Source organism: Oncorhynchus kisutch, linkage group LG19 (assembly GCF_002021735.2).
Source record: "Oncorhynchus kisutch isolate 150728-3 linkage group LG19, Okis_V2, whole genome shotgun sequence".
Lineage (NCBI taxonomy): Eukaryota > Metazoa > Chordata > Actinopteri > Salmoniformes > Salmonidae > Oncorhynchus > Oncorhynchus kisutch.
The window spans coordinates 22,191,008-22,201,164 of NC_034192.2; the positions used below are offsets into that span (position 1 = coordinate 22,191,008).

The window sequence follows — 10,157 nt, forward strand, 5'->3', positions numbered from 1 at the left end:
TTCCACACAAACCTTTTTAAAAAATTAAGTAAATTGTACGTTACAGCGCGATGTACAAAAGTGCGTTAGCTGACTATACGCGGTGTGTGTGCACCACCTGTCATCTATGAAAGTTTGTAATTAGACCATGGAGAGCCTATATCTCATTTTAACGCTATCGATTAAAAGTAAAAGGGGAATTCGTATGAGGATTCCAAATCAATACTGAGGATCAAAACAGCAGATTGGAGAATATACACTGCTCAAAATAATAAAGGGAACACTAAAATAACACATCATAGATCTGAATTAATTAAATATTCTTATTAAATATTTTTTCTTTACATAGTTGAATGTGCTGACAACAAAATCACACACAAATTATCAATGGAAATCAAATTTATCAACCCATGGAGGTCTGGATTTGGAGTCACACTCAAAATTAAAGTGGAAAACCACACTACAGGCTGATCCAACTTTGATGTAATGTCCTTAAAACAAGTCAAAATGAGGCTCAGTAGTGTGTGTGGCCTCCACGTGCCTGTATGACCTCCCTACAACGCCTGGGCATGCTCCTGATGAGGTGGCGGATGGTCTCCTGAGGGATCTCCTCCCAGACCTGGACTAAAGCATCCGCCAACTCCTGGACAGTCTGTGGTGCAACGTGGCGTTGGTGGATGGAGCGAGACATGATGTCCCAGATGTGCTCAATTGGATTCAGGTCTGGGGAGCATCAATGCCTTCCTCTTGCAGGAACTGCTGACACACTCCAGCCACATGAGGTCTAGCATTGTCTTGCATTAGGAGGAACCCAGGGCCAACCGCACCAGCATATGGTCCCCACAAGAGGTCTGAGGATCTCATCTCGGTACCTAATGGCAGTCAGGCTACCTCTGGCCAGCACATGGAGGGCTGTGCGGCCCCCCAAAGAAATGCCACCCCACACCATGACTGACCCGCCGCCAAACCGGTCATGCTGGAGGATGTTGCAGGCAGCAGAACGTTCTACGCGTCGTCTCCAGACTGTCACGTCTGTTACATGTGCTCAGTGTGAACCTGCTTTCATCTGTGAAGAGCACAGGGCGCAAGTGGCGAATTTGCCAATCTTGGTGTTCTCTGGCAAATGCCAAACGTCCTGCACGGTGTTGGTGTAGGCACAACCCCCACCTGTGGACGTTGGGCCCTCATACCACCCTCATGGAGTCTGTTTCTGACTGTTTGAGCAGACACATGCACATTTGTGGCCTGCTGGAGGTCATTTTGCAGGGCTCTGGCAGTGCTCCTCCTTGCACAAAGGTGGAGGTAGCGGTCCTGCTGCTGGGTTGTTGCCCTCCTATGGCCTCCTCCACGTCTCCTGATGTACTGGCCTGTCTCCTGGTAGCGATATATCAGTCTTTCTTTAGTTTGGTGCCTAGTGAACACAAGGTTTCTATTAAAGCGTTGATCGACATGGTAACGGCTATATAGTATTGGAGAAAAGTTGAAAAAAACTGTTACATCTTGGCGTGTCATAACGTACAGCACGCTTAAAGCTACTATTTCTGTCTTACATTCTCTCTCCGCCAGGTGTTAGCACGCCCTAAAAACCAGATTCAAATTCGACACAAACCTTCAAATAGGTATGTAATGACACATTATATAAACTCTTTATAGTGTTTTATTTACATTTGAGAGGCGATAAGATAAGTTGGACAGATCGAGTGAAAAAAGCAATTTTCCCACACGACATCTGTCCTTCTCACTATCACGCATTAGTTTCGCTTCCCCACCCGCCATTTTTATAAAGACCCGACGGGGCTCATTGCCTGCTTGAATCATGCAGAAACGGGCAGCGTTTAGGTCATGTAATTGATTTTGTTGGAAAGGAGAGAAATTGTGCTTTACAATAGTACAATAGTACAATCAATACAATAGTTGATCTTGAAGTATTACGTTTTTGGGGCGCTAAAATAAGGGCAATTGTACGGACCAGGGCGATGTACGAGTTTACGTTATATGTCCATTCAGAAAGTTTCCTAAAGTAGCCTGTATGGACTCCATCTATTTAATAAGAATCCAACACTCCTGCCATGACTTGATCTTGTAAAAGGCCTATTTTCAGTAGCTTATGCTATATTACTTCTCTCATTACGCCATCCTCTATTTGAAGAACATATACTAATGCCACTGCCATCGAATGAAAGCTGCAGCAGGGTTAGGGACGTTCCGCAAATATTTAGGGGAAAGTGGGAGAAAACCAAATCAGACTTCATGGTTTTGGCGTCGAAATAGAATCCAGATTAAAACATCTTATATGCAGAAAATCCAACAGACAAGGAAGGCATATATCTTTACTTTGACTCTGTCATGCTGTGTCAATACGAAAATGTGACAGATTCAGGTCCACTCTGGCATTTCTTAATTTGTAGATTCATAAGTAACCTTAATAATAATAATAATAATAATAATAAGGAAATGCCATGATAATAACGAAATGTAACAGCTTGTTTCAAATAGGTTTTTATTAAGAAGCATCCGTGTAAACAAGTTTACAAACCAAACTGCAACCTCCCTTTTTTTACATTGCGCCTTATAGGCCTAAAACAACGGTAACATACTGTACATTTAAACAAAATGTACATGTAAAACAAAATGTACACATAAAATACAAAAAATCTATGAAAAAGGAAAAACCAGTAACGAAGTGTAATGCAATAGTGAAATCGCACGTTTCTTTTGAGTCTGATAGCCTATGCGTTAAATTGTGTTTGTACGAAAATGGGACAATCCTCTCCTATCGGACATTTCTTTATTTTTTATTTTTTATACTAGATTAATAGTTAGAGGTAAAAACTTGAATAATAATAATGAAATGCTACTGATAATAAAGTGTAATAGTAATAGGGAAGTTGCAGAGAAAAGCCACCCTGAACTGTTATGTCAGTGACCGTGTACATTGGCCTGGCCAATTACCGTAACCTCAAATACCACAGCCGTCACAGCCCTATAGCTGACGCCACCCCATTCTTTCTGCATACATCTTTAATATGAATTCCAAAGCCGTCACAGCCCTATAGCTGACGCCACCACATTCTTTCTGAGTTTTTGGGAAACGTGGTCGCATAGGGAGGGAGATTTAGCCATAATTCTGTTACCAAACTTTGCCTCTGCACAGATCTTCCATTACATGTGTGTGTGTATTATATATATATATATATATATTATTTATATATATATTTATATACACATACACACACACACACAGTTGAAGTCGGAAGTTTACATACATACACTTAGGTTGGAGCCTTTAAAAATATTTTTCAACCACTCCACACATTTCTTGTTATCAAACTATAGTTTTGGCAAGTCGGTTAGGACATCTACTTTGTGCATGACACAAGTCATTTTTCCAACAATTGTTTACAGACAGATTACGTCAGAAGTTTACATACACTAAGTTGACTGTGCCTTTAAACAGCTTGGAAAATTCCAGAAAATGATGTCATGGCTTTAGAAGCTTCTGATAGGCTAATTGACATCATTTGAGTCAATTGGAAGTGTACCTGTGGATGCGCCTCTTTGCTTGACATCATGGGAAAAATCAATTGGAGGGAAAATCAGCCAAGACCTCAGAATTTGTTTTTAACCTCTTGCAGCTCCTCCCCTACTTTGTGCAATTTCCGCCTGAAGACATACCCAAATCTAACAGCCTGTAGCTCAGTCACGGAACCAAGGATATGCATATTCTTGGTACCATTTGAAAGAAAACATTCTGAAGTTTGTGTAAATGTGAATTGAATGTAGGAGAATATAAGACAATAGATCTGGTTTAGATAAAACAATGAAAAAAAACATGTTTATTTTTATCATCTTTAAAATGAACAAGATAAAACAAACATTCAGATAGGATGATGGGGACAATTTCAGTGAAAAATATAAGAGGGCAACAGTACTTGTGCAAAGTTTCAGAATGATAACTTCCAAAATGAGTGTGCTACATGATATTTATCATGAAGTCACCCAGGTGTCCCACACAAGTAGCACAAATGTACCCAAGTGGCCAAATTGGTGAAGGTATACATTTTTAAACAAATAACTATATACAAAATACCAAAATGGTATTCTAACACACATACCCCAAAAAATGTAGGGGAAAAAAATTAAAAATAATAATTATTGATAATTTAAAAAATGAAAAATAAAATATATATATATACATTTACAAAATAACATGGGTAACTATTTACACACTTTCAATATTTGGAAGACCCTCAGTCCTCTATCAAATCAAATCTATTTATATAGCCCCAGCCTAAAACCCCAAACAGCAAGCAATGCTGAGCATCCTGAGACCATTCATGTGTGGGGTTGCTTCTCAGCCAAGGGAGTGGGCTCACTCACAATTTTGCCTGAGAAAACAGCCATGAATAAAGAATGGAACCAACACATCCTCCAAGAGCAACTTCTCCCAACCATCCAGGAACAGTTTGGTGACAAACAATGCCTTTTCCAGCATGATGGAGCACCTTGCCATGAGGCAAAAGTGATAACTAAGTTGCTCGGGGAACAAGACATTGATATTTTGGGTCCATGGCCAGGAAACTCCCCAGACCTTAATCCCATTGAGAACTTGTGGTCAATCCTCAAGAGGCGGGTAGACAAACAAAAACCCACAAATTCTGCATTGCATTGATTATGCAAGAATGGGCTGCCAGTCAGGATGGGGCCCAGAAGTTATTTGACAGCATGCCAGGGCGGATTGCAGAGGTCTTGAAAAAGAGGGTCAGCACTGCAAATATTGACTTTTTGCATCAACCTCATGTTATTGTCAATAAAAGCCTTTGACACGTATGAAATGCTTGTAATTATACTTCAGTATTCCATAGTAACATCTGACAAAAATATCTAAAGACACTGAAGCAGCAAACTTTGTGGAAATTAATGTGTGTCATTCTCAAAACTTTTGGCCACGACTGTAGAGGCTGTGAGCAAGCGATTCGGTGGCATTCTCTCTGAGCCTCTTTACTGTGTCGCCACAATGCTCAATGCTAGGTACAAGGACCACTACTTCGATGCAGACAAGAAACAGGGTATACGTGAAATGTTACAAACACAGCTGAACAAGATGGAAACGGCAGAGTGACTGCGCACAGAGGAAGAGAGGCCACTGACAGACAGAGCTGAAACTTCACTGGTTGACATGCATGATGAATTCCTGGTTGAGACTGAACAAATGAACAATGAAACAGCACAGCAAGTAAGTGAAAGAAATAGATTTTGATTATGTTTTACTGGTAAACATACGTAAATGAGGACATACGTAAATGTCAACAAAATAACTTTTTGGTCTCTGTGTGTGTTTCAACTATTTCACTGAACTAGAATGCTTAAAAGGCCGCTAAAATTATAAATATCGGTATAGTTGTTTTGGCAAGGAAAATATTGGATATCCTGTTTGGGATAGGGGGCAGCATTTTCATGTTTGGATGAAAAGCGTGCCCAGAGTAAACTGCCTGCTACTCAGTCCCCAGTTGCTAATATATGCATATTAATAGTAGATTTGGATCGAAAACACTGAGGTTTCTAAAAAAAACTGTTTGAATGATGTCTGTGAGTATAACAGAACTCATTGGGCAGGCGAAAACCTGAGAAAAATCCAACCAGGAAGTGGGAAATCTGAGGTTTGTAGTTTTTCCAACTCTTGGCCTATCGAATACACAGTGTCTATGGGGTCAAATTGCACTTCCTAAGGCATCCACTAGATGTCAACAGTCTTTAGAACCTTGTTTGATGCTTCTACTGTGAAGGAGGGGGGAATGGGAGCTGAATGAGTCAGTGGTCTGGCAGAGTGCCATGAGCTCGTGACGTGGGTTCACGTGAGAGTTAGCTCTGTTCCATTGCATTTGTGAAGACAAAGGAATTCTCAGGTTGGAACATTATTGTGGATTTATGTTAAAAACATCCTCAAGATTGATTCTATACGTCGCTTGACATGTTTCTAATGGAACTTTTTGACTTTGTCTGCTCGTGCGTCATGAATTTGGATTACTGGGCTGAACGCACTAACAAAAAGGAGGTATTTGGACATAAAGATGAACTTCATCGAACAAATCAAATTTATTGTGGAACTGAGATTCCTGGGAGTGCATTCCGTTGAAGATCATCAAAGGTAAGTGAATATTTATAATGTTATTTCTGACTTCTGTTGACTCCAACTTGGCGGATATCTGTATTGCTTGGTTTGTTGTCTGAGCGCCGTACTCAGATTATTGCATGGTTTGCTTTTTCCGTAAAAAAAATGTGAAATCTGACACAGCAGTTGCATTAATACATTGAGAGGTATATATTTAATTCTGTGAATAACAGTTGTATCTTTTATCAATGTTTATTATGAGTATTTCTGCAAATTGATGTGGCACTCTGCAAAATCATCGGATGTTTTGGAAGCAAAACATTACTGAACGTAACGTGCCAAAGTAAACAGATTTTTTGGATATAAATATGCACTTTATCGAACAAAACATACATGTATTGTGTAACATGATGTCCTATAAGTGTCATCTGAGGAAGATCATCAAAGGTTAGTGATTAATTTTATCTATATTTCTGCTTTTTGTGACTCCTATCTTGGAGGTGGAAAAATGGCTGTGTGTGTTTTTGTGACTTGGCTCTCATAATCATATGTTGTGCTTTCGCTGTAAAGCCTTTTTGAAAATCGGACACGATGGGTAGATTAACAAGTTGTGTATCTTTCATTTGGTGTATTGCACTTGTTAATGTATGAAAGTTACATATTTCTAAAAAATATTTTTGAATTTCCCTGCTTTTTCAGCGGAATGTTGTCGAGGGGTGCCGCTAGCGGAACCCCTAGCCATAAGATATCGGTATCGGACAAAAATGTAATATCAGTGTATCCATAACTGACACCTACAGTATAGCTGAAACACACACAGTCCTACAGTACGGCTGAAATACACACACACACACACACACACACACACACACACACACACACACACACACAGTCCTACTGTATGGCTAACAAACACACACCACCCTGAAGTAAGGCTGAAACACACTGACACCTACAGTATAGCTAAAACACACAGTCCTACAGTACGGCTAAAATACACACACACACAGTCCTACAGTATGGCTAACAAACACACACCATCCTGAAGTAAGGCTGAAACACACTGACACCCGTCAGAGACTTCCGTCACCCAAGTCATAGACTGTTTCCTCTGCTACAGCACGGCATGCGGTACCAGAGCGCCAAGTCTAGGACAAAGGCTTCTTAACAGCTTCTACCCCCAAGCCATAAGACTGCTGAACAACTAATAAAATGGCCACCGGACTATTACATTGACCCCCCCCCTCCCCTCCATTTGTTTTGTACACTGTTGCTACTCGCTGTTTATTATCTATGCATAGTCACCCCTACCTACAGGTAGAAATTTTACTTGTGGAAACCATTTGTATGTCTCTGCGTGAGGTTTAAAGGTAGTTGCTAACTAGCGTTAGCACAATTTCTAACTAGCATTAGCGCATAGACTGGAAGTCTATGGTAACTGCTAGCAAGCTAGTCATTGCACTAACGCTTGTTAGCATTGGCTCACGTAACTACCTCTAACTTCCTTTAAAGTGGATGCAGAGAGAAAAAAATGGTATCCAAGTTCATCTGACTAGGGCAATAGATACAGTAAAGGGCATCATTGCCAAAATCCCAAAGTATCCCTTTAACCACTCTATGAAATGATCATAAACGTGACGTGAATGGCCAAATTCTGAAATTACAAAATGGGCAAAATGATATGCAAAATCTGAGTACAATTGCATATGATTGTTAAGAGGATCTCAAAAACATGAAAAAAAATAAGGGTTTTCACTTGGATTTTTAATAGCACACAGAGAGGGGGCCAATTTCACTTCCAGCTTGTCTTGTTTCAGTTGATCGGCTTAGAGAGGAAGGGGTGTTACAGTAGCATGTAAATTATTCCAAAGATAAACTACAAAAGTTGGGAGCGTGAAATCCCGGTCTTGTTGAATAGTTGAGAAATGGGAAGCGGTCTAAAATCCACTTAATGATGGATTAATCAGAGTATGTAACACAAACAACCCAGCCCAGCTCTCTGCAGGAATACATCAAAGTTCACTCACCATTCTGTTACATCTGTCGAAACTTGCCATCTTTTCATGGCAGTCCCTAGAGAAAGATGGGCGAAGACAGACAAAGGGGGAAAGCCATTTGAATTAACATGCTCGGCGTGCACTGCCTGCATGATGCCACTAGCGCTACTGATAAGCACCTCACTACACACACCCTGCAGTAAAATGAGGTTAGCCTTGTTGTTTTCAACAATGTCTCCACTCTCCAACTCACTTACAATGAGAGAGACAGCTCAGTACTCCCTTTGATATTTTAGCAATGAGCATGGTCTAAGAGAGAGGGGAACTATGTTATAAAGCTTTTCATGCATGCGTGACCTCCTGTGCCTCAAAGCCATTTCCTCTGACTGGTTGTGATGACAACATTTGTTCAGCTGGTTGCCCTTTTATTTCTCAGTGCAACGGCAAACCTTTTAAGAAAGCCACCTTATTAGAACTGTTTTCACCTTCAACCCACAGTGAGAGGACTAGGAATAGTTTCTATACCCATGAAAAATGCAGTGTTAAGGTCAGGGAAAAACCAACAAGGTAGGACCCATTTCATGAAAATGTATTGATTTTGTGAGGACGTCCTATCGATCATGGTTGATAGCACACACAAACTCACACACAAAAGTAAAAATATAGAATGAATCACGCTGCTGATGAAGAAGATGAGCATGAACTACACTGGGTTCAATACTAGGATGAAGGAAAGAGCTTTATGGTAAAACACTGACTGTCACCAGGGGTTAGAACATATCCAGCTGCTCCTCAGATTAAACTGATGTCATTGCTTTAAAAGCTTCTGATTGGTTCAAATGAAGTCAGTTAGCCTATCAGAAGCTTCTAAAGCCATGACATAATTTTCTGGAATTTTCCAAGCTGTTTAAAGACACAGTCAACTTAGTGTATGTAAACTTCTGACCCACTGGAATTGTGATACAGTGTGATACAGTGAATTATTATTAAATAATCTGTCAGTAAAACAATTTTTGGAAAAATTACTTGTGTCATGCACAAAGTAGATGTCCTAACCGACTTGCCAAATCTATAGTTTGTTAACAAGAAATTTGTGGAGTGGTTGAAAAAGAGTTTTAATGACTCCAACCTAAGTGTATGTAAACGTCCAACTTCAACTGCACATACACAGTGCATTCGGAAAGAACTCAAACCCCTTCACTTTTAACACATTTTGTTACATTAACACCTTATACTAAAATTGATTACATTGTTTATTTTTATCATCAATCTACACACAATAACCCATAATAAGCAAAAACAAGTACATTTTTTATTGCACATTTATAAAATGGAAAAAAACTAAAATATCACATTTACACAAGTATTCAGACCCTTTAACTCAGTACTTTGTTGAAGCACCTTTGGCAGCGATTACAGCCTCGATTCTTGGGTATGACACTACAAGCTTGGCACAACTGAATTTGGGGAGTTTCTCTAATTCTTCTCTGCAGATCCTCTCAAGCTCTGTCAGGTTGGATGGGGAGGATCGCTGCACAGCTATTTTCAGGTCTCTCAAGAGATGTTCGATTAGGTTCAAGTCCGGGCTTTGGGTGGGCCACTGATATTTTCATCAAAGATCTCTCTGTGCTTTGCTCAGTTCATCTTTCTCTCGATCCTGACTAGTCTCCCGTCCCTGCTTCTGAAAAACATCCCCACAGCATGATGCTGCCACTACCATGCTTCACTGTAGTGATGGTGCCAGGTTTCTTCCAGGCGTGACGCTTGGCATTCAGGTCAAAGAGTTCAAGCTTGGTTTCATCAGACCAAAGAATCTTGTTTCTCATGATCTGAGAGTCCTTTAGGTGCCTTTCAGGCAAACTCCAAGCGGACTGTCATGTGCCTTTTACAGAGCAGAGGCCTCTGTCTGTCCACTCTACCATAAAGGCCTGATTGGTGGAGTGCTGCAGAGATGGGACAACCTTCCAGAAGGACAACCATCTCCACAGAGGAACTCTGGAGCTCTGTCAGAGTGACCACTGGGTTCTTGGTCACCTCCCTGACCAAGGCCCCTCTCCCCCGATTGCTCA

At 40.5% G+C, this 10,157-nt stretch overlaps 1 protein-coding gene across 1 annotated transcript in view; it reads right to left on the reverse strand.

Annotated features, from left to right (window-relative positions):
* The window catches only part of LOC109864449 (beta-1,3-glucosyltransferase-like), a 112,204-nt gene that overhangs the window by 79,827 nt on the left and 22,220 nt on the right, over positions 1-10,157 (reverse strand). The window lies entirely within an intron of this gene.